At 37.6% G+C, this 13715-nt stretch overlaps 1 protein-coding gene across 4 annotated transcripts in view; it reads right to left on the reverse strand.

Annotated features, from left to right (window-relative positions):
- Nucleotides 1–13715, reverse strand: part of LOC126473904 (zinc finger protein 493-like) — a 53275-nt gene that overhangs the window by 37359 nt on the left and 2201 nt on the right. The gene's annotated exons all lie outside the window — the stretch shown is intronic.

A 13715-nucleotide genomic window follows, 5' to 3' on the forward strand; every position in this document is an offset into this window, starting at 1 on the left:
TTGACCGCTACGAGCAGAATAGATAAACATGTCATAACTAGGCAGTGAAGAAATAACAAAAAAGCTAATGCAAACAACAACTTCGAAACAATAGATGATTGGTGGGCGACAATGAACAGTCTAGTACTCAGGGCCGATTTTTCATGTGCCACCCTGTACCACTGAAATAATATTGTAGAAGTTATCGCATTCTCTTTACAAAATGTGACACCAGATGCTCGACTACAGAGCGCGGGCTTCATTCGGTTGTAAGTTGGTCTGCCTTCCATAACAATGAACATGCCCTTTTACCTTGGATAAAAAAAAAGACAGAAAATGGCCACTCATGTGTGCCGTGCCAACTTCCTTTGCATGTGTAACAGCAAAAAAATCTTGCCTTTTTACAAGTATTTCTTCTGCTATAGTGAAGTAAGCTGATATGCCGTTTTGTTACCTGAAAAAATGTATGCATTACATACCACATAAGTTTTAGGTAATTTATGTAATTATAAAATACATTTTAATTACCAGTCATAGACGCTGAATAGAACACAAAAAGAACCAGAAGTTCAGAGTTCAAAAAAGGTTTGAAATTGATCTAGAAAGGGTGCACGCAGTGAACAAAATGAACAACAGCTCGATACAGAACTAACTATGAGCAGCCAACAGTGTAAGAGCGACGAGTGGCCACGTGAAGAAGGACAAGTCCGGCTGAGTGAGACCGAGACCGAGATGGGAACGAGACCGAGGCTGGAATGAGACTGGCCGGCGTGCCATTGTGGGAACGAGACTGACCGTTTCCCATTCCCGGGAACTATAAATAGAAAGCTGTGACCGAGACCAAGACAGACGGGAATGGTACCGAGGCTGGAATGGAGACTGGCTGACTTGCTGTTGTGGAAACGGTACCGACCATTTCCCGTTTCTTGGAACTATAAGTAGAAATCCGCGACCGAAGTCAACTATGAAAGACCGTTCCTTAGAATTCGTTCCTTGCTCATTCCATTCATCTTGGTGAACCGTTCCTTTGGACCTGTTAGTTCGCGAATGACCAATCTCGAGTGTGTGTGTGTGTGTGTGTGTGTGTGTGTGTGTGTGTGTGTGTGTGTGTGTGTATGTGTGTGTAGGAGGGAGTGGGGGAAGTAGGGGGGGGGGGGGGGCGGAGAGAGAGAGAGAGAGAGAGAGAGAGAGAGAGATTTGTCAAAGTCAAAACAAATGATTCTCATTAACAAAAAGATTTTTTTTTAAAGAGAACGAGATCTTCCTAAAAATTTAGGGCAAAAAATATTATGGGGATGGGTAACATGGTAACTGCAATAATGAGGTATCACTGTACATGCCTTCCATTCATATCAACTGAAGAACTGCATTAAAATGTTTCCTGGTGTTCTGATGAGTGGAAATACTTCAAATGGTAAACATATAACTGATCAACTGCTGACATACACATGGACCACTGGAAACAAGACAATGATTTTACAGACAGGCACAATGAAAGACTGATAAACAAGTAAGCTTTCAGCCAAAAGGTCTTCTTCTGAATTAGATGACAACACACATGTGTATGCACCCCCCCCCCCCCCACACACACACACAGAGAACTCGCACACAAATGACCACTGTCTCTGGCTGCTGAGACCAGGCAGCAAGCAACAGCACATGATGGAAGAAGCAGTCTGGGTGGTGGGGGGTAGGGAGGAGACTGGGATGGAGAAGGGGACGGGTAGCAGAGAAGGCGTTGGGGATGGTGAAGTGTTGCTTGTGGGAACACATAAGGATGAGATGGAGAGAGGATAAAGCAGCTAAGTGCAGTCAGGAGGTTACACAGAATGTGGCAGGGGGGGGGGGGGGGGGTGAAAGTGGAGAAAAGTAAAAAAAAAACTGGATGTGTTGGTGGAACAGAAGGCTGTGTAGTGCTGGAGAGGGAAAAGGGAAAGGGCACAGGTGGGTGAAGCACAGGGACTAATGAAGTTTAAGGCCAGGAGGGTTAGAGAAACGTAGGATATATTGCAGGGAGAGTTCTCACCTGCACAACCCAGAAAAGCTGCTGTTGGTAGGAATGTTCCAGATGGCACAGGTTGTGAAACAGTTGATGAAATGAAGAATGTTGTGTCGGGGCAGCATGCTCAGCAACTAGGTGTCCAGCTGACCTTGGCTACAGTTTATCAGTGGACAATCATGCAAATAGACAGCTTGTTGGTTGTCATGCCCACATAGAACATAGCACAGTAACTGCAGCTTAACTTGCAAATCACATGATTGCTTTCACAAGTAGTCCTGCCTTTGATGGGACACATGAAGCTTGTGACCCGACTGTAGTAGGCGGTGGTGGGAGGATGTATGGGATGTGTCTTGCATCTAGATCTATTGCAGGGATATGAGCTATGAGAGGGGTTGGGACAGCTGTTGAGTAGAGAGGGACAAGAATATGTGTAGGTCGGTGGGTGGCAGAATACCACTGCGGAAGGGGTGGGAAGGATAGTGGGTAGGAGATTCCTTTTTCAGGGCAGGACAACGTAGTAGAAATCCTGGTGGAGAATGTTATTCAGACACTCCAGTACTGGATGGTACTGACTTGCGAGGAGACTGCACCTCAGTGGTCAGACAGTGAGACTTTGGGAGGTGGTGGGTAACTGGAGAGATAATGCATAGGAGATCTATTTTTGCACAAGGTTGGGAGGGTAATTATGGTCTGTGAAAGCCTCACTGAGACCCTTAGTATATTTTGAGAAGCACTGCTTGTCACTGCAGATGCAACGGCCATGGGTAACTAGGCTGTGTGGAAGGGACTTCTTGGTATGGAATGGGTGGCACCTATCGAAGTGGAGATATTGCTGGTGGGTGGTAGGTTTGATATAGATGGAGATACTGATGAGCCATCTTCAAGGTGGCTGTCAGCATTGAGAAAGTTGGTTTGCTGGAATCCTTGATTTTGAATCAAGTATACCAAGATATATTCTATTAGGTAATACGACAGCAGAAACTGTGGCACTGCTAAACACAAAATAAATTAATTAAAGGCTGTGTTCCTGGAGCTTTTAGAAGCAATGTATTATGTGCTGTTAACTAAATGAAAAATTACGAGATAAGGAAATTTATAGAAAAATAGAATAGACAGCAGAGAGAATCATATATTCCTTCAGAATTTATTTTTATTTTATGGGAATTGCATCATATGAGTTTCTGTATGTTTAAGACTTAGAATGTTTGCAGTGAAGCAGCTCTGAGCCTGCTTAATTGTTTTCCTGGTTATGTAAGGCATAGATGTCTTTGGACTCTTTATCAGTATACTAATGTCATGAGCAAACATCACAATTTTTGATGAATGCTTCAATGTCCACGCTGTATCTTTTATGTGGGTCAAAAGCAGGAGTGAGCTATACCTCGAATCTTGCAGGCCAACATTTTTGTTTTCTCACCCCAAATTTAATCTTATTGCCATGATATCACTTGTTATTGTAATCCCTCTGTCTTCTTGTGTTACAATATGACTCCAGCCTTGAAAGAAGAGTGCAGTTAACAGCAAACCATTTTAGTTCCCCTTGTAGAGTTTTGCGATCCACACAATCAACTTCCTTGGCACCTTCACAGAAAATGCTAACAGTCTAATTTTTAGTTCTATGAGGATGGAGTTTGTGATACTGTATAAGCCAAACTGAGCTTCTGTTAAAAGGTATTCCCCAAAATGTGGTTCAATATTCCATTGTAGGCTAAAAAAAGTCTGTATTTTATAAGATATTTCGTGAATAATGAATCTGAGGTCACCCAGTCAACTTCTCTTTTATAGAAGGGTGTTAATGCTGTACAGTTCAGTCTGCCGGGACATACACATTGACTCAGTGACTAATTATAAAGATAATTCATGGGTCAAGGGGCGGGGGATATCTATTAAGTCAACACGATTTTAGTACTTTGATTGGAATAGCATAATAACTATGAGTGTTGGTGCTTTCCAGTGACCTAATGATTTTTATGATCTCACTAAACAGTTAATCGGGAGAACTGATTTCTGGTGGTGGGATACGCAATGCCTGTCTAAGTAAGCCTAATGGATCTGCTTTTGATGATCATTTTTTGTCCTCCTGTTTTCAGCTACTGTTTGGAAGAATTCTCAGCATTTAATAGTCAATGATTTGAGTTTAATATCCTCTGATTCACTGCTACTGTCACTGAGGAGTACGGTCTCATTCATCACAGCAAGTCTATTTGTTTCAGTGCTCCAAAATGCCTCCTCTTTGTTCCTGGGACTTTTTTTTCTTTTTGCACATCATACATGGTTTTTATCTTTTTGTTAACAACATAGTGCTCCTTTAATTCCTGATTAGCACTAATCTTCTACATTAAATAAAACTCCATCTTTATGACACAAGATATTTCGGTACCAGATGTTCTGACCCTTTCTCTCAGCTTTCACTGATCCATTGTAAAGGAATAGTAGATTCATTGTTTTGCCAGAATATTTTAAGGAAAGAATTAAATTATATTATGAGAAGAAAAGTTGACCATATAGCAGAGATGCTGAATTGCAGAGAGGCATAACAAAAAGACTCCCACAATTATAGCTTTCCACCGTTAAGGCCTGTGTCAACAATAGACAGACATATGCACACCCACCCACCCACCCACCCACCCACCCACCCACCCACCCACCCACCCACACACACACACACACACACACACACACACACACACACACACACACACACACAAAATAGTGATAAATTCTGTCTGGAGTTTCCATAGTTAGAAGAATTAAATTAGTCATCTATAACGTGTCACTGCTAAATCTCTTCCCATTGTTCAATCCATAAAATCTCTCTGAATAGTGTAACCAAACCAACATGTGATTAAGTGAAACAGAAAGCTCAATTCTGCCTACTTTGTAATCAGATATCTTTCTCACGCTGTTGACCCACAGACAAGACTGCTAGCACACTCTCACTCAATCCTTTCCTACGGCATAATCTTCTGGGGTACTGCAGATAAGATGACAAAAGTGTTTATCATACAGAAGCATGCAATAAGAATATTGTATGATGTTGGTAACTGAACATCTTACAGAAGCCACTTCAAGGACCTAAGGTATTCTTACACTTACATGCCAACACATATACTCCCTATTAATGGTAATTTTGCTTAGTAACAAGAGTGAATTTAGGATGTACTAACAACCATAGTACCAGAATATAAATAATTTCCACATCTTTCTCAGGATTTAGAGGGAAGTTTTATATTTTGGTGCAAAGTCTATAACAGGTTGCCAGTGAACATCAGGCAGGAAACTGAACATTCTCAAACATTAAAAAATAAATTTAAAGAATACATAGGTCACCGTTCTACAATTTCTCAGAATGACTGGACTCAGGAATGTAAATTCTACATAACCCTAATATTAGTATTAAAAATATATTGGAATGAGAAAAAAAATCTGCTCTGAAGTGTTGGGAAAAAAAGTAGATGAGCTTCTTGTTTGTTTTGAAGATTGAGAAACTGAGGGTGGAATAGATGTACTATGCCTGTCTTGATCATCAAATAGTCACAGGTATGGAAATGGTAAATGTAGGTGGATATAAGCTTTCAGCACATGTAAGTAGAGACACTATGGAGAGAGGAGGAGTTGCCATATATCTTAAAATCTGTCATAGTGCGAAAAATTTGGAAACTAAAAATTTTTGCGTAGAGCAACATATAGAAGTATGTGCATGTGAGCTTAAACTAAATAATGGCAGGTCCCCATTGGGAAATTTTCAACTACTTTTGAAAAACTTGGATTCTTTGTTGTGCTATCTGTCAGAGAGAGGAATGCAAATTATTGTTTGTGGGGCTTTCGATGTAGATTTTCTGAAAGAGTCCGATAGAAAGTTTGATGTTGAACCATAACTTGGTTCTTTCAATTTGGCATCAGTTATTGATTTTCCTACTCTGGTGGTACAGGAAAGCAGTACAGTGAGATAATGTTTTCATAGACCAAGATAAATTTTATCAAATAACAACTTTTCCTGTTATGAATGGTCTGTCTGATCATGATGCACAGCTAGTTACAGTATATGATATAGCTCCATACAGTAACGCAAAACAATCCTCCAAAATAGTGCATTCAATTAACGGTTTAACAATTCAAAATTTTAGGGAAACATTGCAACAGTTACACTGGGATGAGGTGTACAGGGAACGTGATGCTAATTTAAAATTTAACCTATTTCTTGATACCATTGTGAGTATATTCGAAAACAGTTTCCCCAAGAAAACAATGAAATGTAACTGTAAGATACCATGTAAAAAGCCATGGCTTACTAAATGGATAAAAATATCTTGTAAACGAAAAAGGGAAATGCATCTTAGAGCCAGGAGGAGTAATGATCCAGAAACAGTGAAACATTATAAAAACTACTGCACAGTTTCAAGAAAAGTTATTAAAAATTCCAGATTAAGCCTGAGATTAGCACATCTGATGTTAAAATTAAAGCAATTTGGAATATTGTTAAAAGGGAAACAGGGCAACCGAGAGCACAGGAAGACTGTATTTCTATCAAACACAATAAAAAGTTTGTAAATAAGAAGTCAGAAGTAGAAAACATTTTTAATAATCATTTTTTAAGTGTTGTGGAGTAAATACGATCCAGCTATTCATTAGAAAATACAGCGCAGTATATGGAAGAGGCAGTACCTTGAAATTCAGCCTACCTCTCCTACTGAAATTAGGAAAATAATAAATTCACTAAAAAGTAAAAGCTCACATGGAATTGATGGCATTTCCAACAGAGTACTAAAAGCTTGTTCCCAACAAATAAGTAGGATTCTCAGCCACATATGTAGGAGCTCATTGAAACACGGCATTTTTTCAGATAGACTGAAATGTGGTATTGTTAAACCATTGCATAAAAAAGGGGATAAATCTGATGCCAACAACTACCGCCCAATTTCACTTCTGACAGTTTTATCCAAAATTTTTGAAAAAGTAATTTATTCAAGAGTAGCATCACATATTTGTAAAAATGAAGTACTGACAAAATGTCAATTTGGTTTTCAGAAAAGGTTTTTCAACAGAAAATGCTATAAATGCTTTTACTGATCAAATATTAAATGCATTGACTAACTGAAAACCACCCATTGGGATATTTTGTGATCTCTCAAAGGCTTTTGATAATGAGAATCATGAAATTCTTCTAGATAAGCTTAAGTATTGTGGTGTGAGTGGGATAGTGCACAAATGGTTTAATTCACACTTAACTGGAAGAATGCAGGAGATTGAAATTAACAGTACAGATAGTCTGCAAAAACCAGCAAACTCCTCTAACTGGGGAGGCATCAAAAACGGTGTCCCATAGGGTTGAGTCTTGGGTTACTTAATGTTCTTAATATACATTAACGACTTTCCATTCTACATTCATGAAGATGCAAAGCTAGTTCTTTTTGCTGATGATACAAGTATAGTAATAACACCCAACAAGCAAGAATCAGCTGAGGAAATTGCAAGTAATGTCTTTCAGAAAATTATTAAGTGGTTCTCTGCAAATGGACTCTCATTAAATTTTGAGAAAACACAGTTTATACAACTCTGTACAATAAATGGCATAACACCATTGATAAATATAGACTATGAACAAAAGTCTGATGCTAAGGCAGAATACTCAAAATTTTTGGCTGTGTGCATTGATGAGAAATTGAACGGGAAGAAACACATTGATGATCTGCTAAAATGGTTAGGTCCAGCTACTTATGCTATTAGGGTTATTGCAAATTTTGGTGATAAACACATCAGTAAATTAGTCTACTATGCCTATTTTCATTCACTGCTTTCATATGGCATCATATTTCGGGGCAATTCGGCATTAAGAGAGAAAGTATTCATTGCACGAAAGTGTGTAATCAGAAAAATAGCTGGAGCCCACCCATGATCACCTTGCACACATTTATTTAAGGAACTTGGGATATTCACAGTACCTTCGCAATATATATATTCACTTATGAAATTTGTCATTAATAACCCATCCAAATCCAGAAATAACAGCGAAGTGCATAGCTACAACACTAGAAGAAAAGGGGAAATCAATTGACATTAATTTTTTAAGGATTTCATTATGTGATGTCACTGGATGTATTTATCTTATGTTATGGTGTATGTTATCATCCATGGCACTATTTGAAAGCCCATTTAGCTTGAAGGTACTATTCAAGGAAAATGTTATATGATATCCATATAAATTGCCTATTCCACTTCAGGTGGTCAATGGTGAATAAAGAATCTGAATGATCTTCACTATTTTGGATTAAATATCACTTTTGCACAGAAAGGGGTGAATTATGCTGCCACAAAAATCTTTGGTCATTTGCCAAATAGTATTAGAAGTCAGAAAGATAGCCAACCAACATTTAAAAGCAAATTAAAAGAATTTCTGAAGGGTAAACTGGCAGGGTTGTTAGCAAAATCCATAATGGGAGACACTAGTACTCATGGATGTACCTCTTTTTTAGACTAATATCAGTGTCCAATGAGAAGTTCAGGCCGGCAGGTGCTAAAGAGGTCCAAAACTCACAAAATTCTCACAACAGGAAAGCAAATAATAATGTTACCATATTTAACCAAAATATTGGTGGATTAAAGATAAAAGTAGATTCTCACAAAAGTAAAGTAAAAAATAATGTTACCATTTTTCACCAAAATATTCCGGGATTGAAGAATAAAGTAGATGAGCTCCTGGTTTCGTTTAGATGACATTGAATCTGATAATGTAATAGATATACTATGCCTGTCTGAGCATCACATTGTGTCTGATATGGAAAAGGTAAATATCAGTGGTTATAAACTAGCTGCACATATGAGTAGAGAGAATAAGGTGGGAGGAGGAATTGCCATATATGTCAAAAGTTATCACTGTGTAGAAAGCTTAAATACAACAAAGTTTTATCTAGAGCAACATATAGAAGCATGTGCCTGTCAACTTAAACTGAAGGAGGGCTCTTTTATAATTGTAACAGTATATAGGTCCCCTTCAGGAAACTTTCATTTATTCCTGGAAAACTTGGATGCCTTGTTGTGCTATCTGTCAGATAGGGGAAAGCAAATTATTATTTGTGGGGACTTCAATGTTGATTCACTGAAAGAGTGTAATAGGAAGAATGACTTGGAAGTCTTGCTCGGTTCTTTCAATTTGACATCTGTCATTAATTTTCCTACTCAGGTAGTAAAGGACAGCAGCACATTGATAGATAACACTTTTATAGACCAAGATAGGTTTAAAAACATAAATTCTTGTCCTGTTGAGAATGGGCTTTCTGATCATGATGCTCAGCTAGTTACAGTATATGACATAGCTCCATTCAGTAATTCAAAACTACCCTCCAAAGTTGTGCGTTCAATTAATGACTCAACAATTAGAAATTTCAGAGAAAATCTTCAGCAGTTAGACAGGGATGAGGTGTACAAGGAACCCGATGCTAATTTAAAATATAACTTATTTCATGATACACTCGTAAGAGAATTTGAAAACTGTTTCCCCAAGAAAGTAGTTAAATCTAATTATAAGAAACCATGCAAAAAACCTTGGCTTAGTAAAGGAATAAAAATATCTTGTAACCAAAAAAGGGAACTGTATCTAACAACATGAAAGAGTAATGACCCAGAAACAGCCAAATATTATAAAAACTACTGTGCTACATTAAGAAAGGTTATTAAAAAGTCCAGAAGCATGTGCATCACGTCTGAGATTAATACCTCTGATAACAAAATCAAAACAATTTGGAATATTATTACAAGGGAGATATGACAACCAAGAGTACAGGATGACAGTATCACCATCAACGCGAATGGAAACTTGATAAACAACAAGCCGGAAGTCGAAAACATTTTGAATAATCATTTTTTAAATGTTGTAGAGAAAATAGGATCTGAATGTTCATTAGAAGAAGCAAGGCAGTTAATGGAAGAGGCCTTGCCCACACCATCTGATACAATTGAAATTCCACCCACCTCTCCTTCTGAAACTAGGAAGATAATAAACTCTCTCAAGAATAAAAGCTCACATGGAATTGATGGCATTTCCAGCAGGATAATAAAAGCTTGTTCCCAAGAAATAAGTGGGATTCTTAGCCACATATGTAATAGCTCTCTGAAGCAGGGCATTTTCCCAGATAGACTGAAGTATGCCATTGTTAAACCACTGCATAAAAAAGGGGAAACAACTGATGTCAACAACTACCGCCCAATCTCTCTTCCGACTGCCTTATCCAAAATTCTTGAAAAAGTAATGTATTGTAGAGTAGCTTCACACCTTTATAAAAATAAAGTTTTAACAAAATGTCAGTTTGGTTTCCAGAAGGGTTTCTCAACGGAAAATGCTATATATACTTTCACTAATGAAATATTAAATGCTCTGAGTAAACGGAAGTCACATGTTGGGATTTTTTGTGATCTATCAAAGACTTTTGATTGTGTAAATCGTGGAATACTTCTAGATAAGCTCAAGTACTGTGGTATGAATGGGACAGTGCTCAAATGGTTTAAATCATACCTAACTGGAAGAGTGCAGAAAGTTGAAATAAACAGTTCACATAATATGCAAAAAACTGGTGATTTCTCAAACTGGGGAACAATCAAGAATGGGGTGCCACAAGGTTCGGTCCTGGGTCCTCTAGTGTTCTTAATATATATTAATCACTTGCCATTCTATATTCACGAAGATGCACAGCTGGTACTTTTTGATGATGATACAAGTATAGCTATCACACCCGACAGACAAGAATTAACTGGTGAAATTATAAACGATGTTTTTCAGAAAATCATTAAGTGGTTCTCTGCAAATGGGCTCTCACTAAACTTTGACAAAACACAGTATATACAGTTCCACACAGTAAATGGAATGACTCCATTAATAGATATAGACTTTGACAAGTAATCGGTAGCTAAGATAGAATATTCAAAATTTCTAGGTGTATGCATTGATGAGGGGTTGAACTGGATTAGGGTTATTGCAAATTTTGGCGATATACATCAGAGTAAATTGGCTTACCACGCCTATTTTCATTCTCTGCTTTCGTATGGCATCATATTCTGGGGTAACTCATCATTGAGTAAAAGAGTGTTAATTGCACAAAAGCATGTAATCAGAATAATTGCTGGAGCTCACCCAAGATCATCCTGCAGACACTTAATTAAAGAGCTAGAAATCTTCACTGTAGCCTCACAATATATATATTCACGTATGAAATTTGTTGTTAACAATCCGAACGAATTCAAAAGTAATAGCAGTGTACATGGCTACAACACTAGGAGGAAGGATGATCTTCACTACTCAAGGTTAAATCTAACTTTGGCTCAGAAGGGGGTAAATTATGCTGCCACAAAAGTCTTTGGTCACTTACCTAATAGCATCAAAATTCTGATAGATAGCCATATAGCATTTAAAAGGAAATTAAAAGAATTTCTTAATGGCAACTCCTTCTACTCATTAGATGAATTTTTGGATATAGTAAGTGGGTAATTTCCCAACCTCACAAAAAATTTTTTTTATAGATAATAAAAAGAAACATTCCACATGGGAAAAATATATTAAAAACAAAGATTCCATGACTTACCAAACGGGAAAGCGCTGGTAGATAGACACAATAAAAAAAACACACATACAAAATTTCAAGCTTTCGCAACCAACGGTTGCTTCATCAGGAAAGAGGGAAGGAGAGGGAAAGATGAAAGGACAGGTATACACTCGCGCGCACACACACACACACACACACACACACATATCCATCCACACGTGTGTGTGTGTGTGTGTGTGTGGGGGGGGGGGGGGGGGGGGCGCGCGCGCGAGCGAGTGTATACCTGTCCTTTTCTCCCCCTTAAGTTTTTCCGCTCCCGGTATTGGAATGACTCCTTACCCTCTCCCTTAAAACCCACATCCTTTCGTCTTTCCCTCTCCTTCCCTCTTTCCTGACGAAGCAACCGTTGGTTGCGAAAGCTTGAAATTTTGTGTGTGTGTTTTTTTATTGTGTCTATCTACCAACGCTTTCCCGTTTGGTAAGTCATGGAACACGTTCCACATCACGAAGTGTCGTATTCATGATCTATGGAACAAGTACTAATCTAATCTAATCTGACAACTCCTTCAACTCAATAGATGATTTCTTGGATATGAAGTAGTAACTGTAAAAAAAAATTAAAAAATAAATAACTAATAATATTTTGTCTAAAGAAAACTTATTTTAAAGTGACACGTTCCACATCATTACAAAATGTCGTATTCATGATCTATGGAACAAGGTTAATGTATGTATGTTTGTAAGGTGTGGAACCCATGAGATTTTGGAGCCAGTGGCGCCTTCTGTTGGCAGAAGGTCTAAAGGGAAAGGAAGAGGATTGAAGGAGAACACTTGTGAGATCTAGGGAATGGGAAGAGTTGTTCAAAGTGCCATCTTGTTTTCAACATTCTGATTTTCATTGATACAATGTTATTGTTAGACAGATTCTGATTTGCCAGTGTAAACAGCCAACAGTAGTTGTGCCAAGTTACATAAATGTTTGTTTGAAGTATTACATGATAACAGCATCTTAATACTACAGGAGAAGAAACAGTGCTTTTTAAAATCTGACATATTATAAATTGGAAGGTGCGAGTTTTGGAAAGTTTGTATAATAATTTGTTATGAGAAGAATTGCTTAGATTCACAAACAATATTCACATTGCCAGTTTTGGCAAATAATTGCAGTCTTCAGATGTGCTTAATTTACAAAAGGCTTTGTACTGAAAAACAAATATAGTTAGACACTTTGATCATCATAAAGTGATTTAATATTTCAATGAATGTACATATCATTACATGATAAATGACATTCATTGAAATTTTTAATTACTTCATGACGTTCAAAGTGCCTAATTATATTTGTTTGTCTCTACAATGCTTCTTTGTGAATGAAGCACATATGAAGATGGGAATTATTTACCAAAATAGGTAATGAAAATATTGTTTGTATATGTAAGTGATAATTGATGTAATGAATTATGATATGAGAAACTACCTTGTTTCAAAGTCTTTGTTTTTCTCCTAACATACTCATATAATGTAATCTAGAAGTAATTACCATGATTACCACTTTGGGCAGATCATTCCTACTCATAATTTTTTGTTTGCATGCTTAACAAATGTAGCCAGCAATGGTTCTGCTTGTTGCTGAATAACCTGATTCATTCTTCACCCCTGAAGGATCTCCTTCATGATGAAATATATAGAGAACACAATGTGTGCTAACCACTGTGCCGATGGCACCAGCATATTGCTCACTGGATCCAATCCAGAAACTTTGCGGTCCACAGCAGAAAGTTCTATGAAAAGACTTTCTGAGTGGTTCACAAAAAAAAACCTCATTATAAATACTGAAAAAACTGTGTGTGTCGATTTTCATTCAATTCCTCCAACTAATCAAATGTCTATTTAAGCCCAATTAAAAAATGATCCCCTAGAAAATGTAAGTGTCACAAAATTCTTGGGTCTTTGGGTTCAGCAAGACTTAAAGTGGGACACACATATAAATAACTTGTGTAGAAAACTATCATCTGTGTGCTATGCCCTAAAAATTTTAAAGGCTACAACAAGCAAACCAACAGTACTGCAGGCATACTATGCACAGTTCCACTCACTAATCTGATATGGGATCATTTTCTGGGGATACTCAACTCACAGTGTAAGGGTTTTTAGACTGCAAAAAAGAGCTTTAAGAATAATTTGTGGCCTTAAAAAGATGG

This window comes from Schistocerca serialis, chromosome 1 (genome assembly GCF_023864345.2).
Source record: "Schistocerca serialis cubense isolate TAMUIC-IGC-003099 chromosome 1, iqSchSeri2.2, whole genome shotgun sequence".
In the NCBI taxonomy this organism is placed as follows: Eukaryota; Metazoa; Arthropoda; class Insecta; order Orthoptera; family Acrididae; genus Schistocerca; species Schistocerca serialis.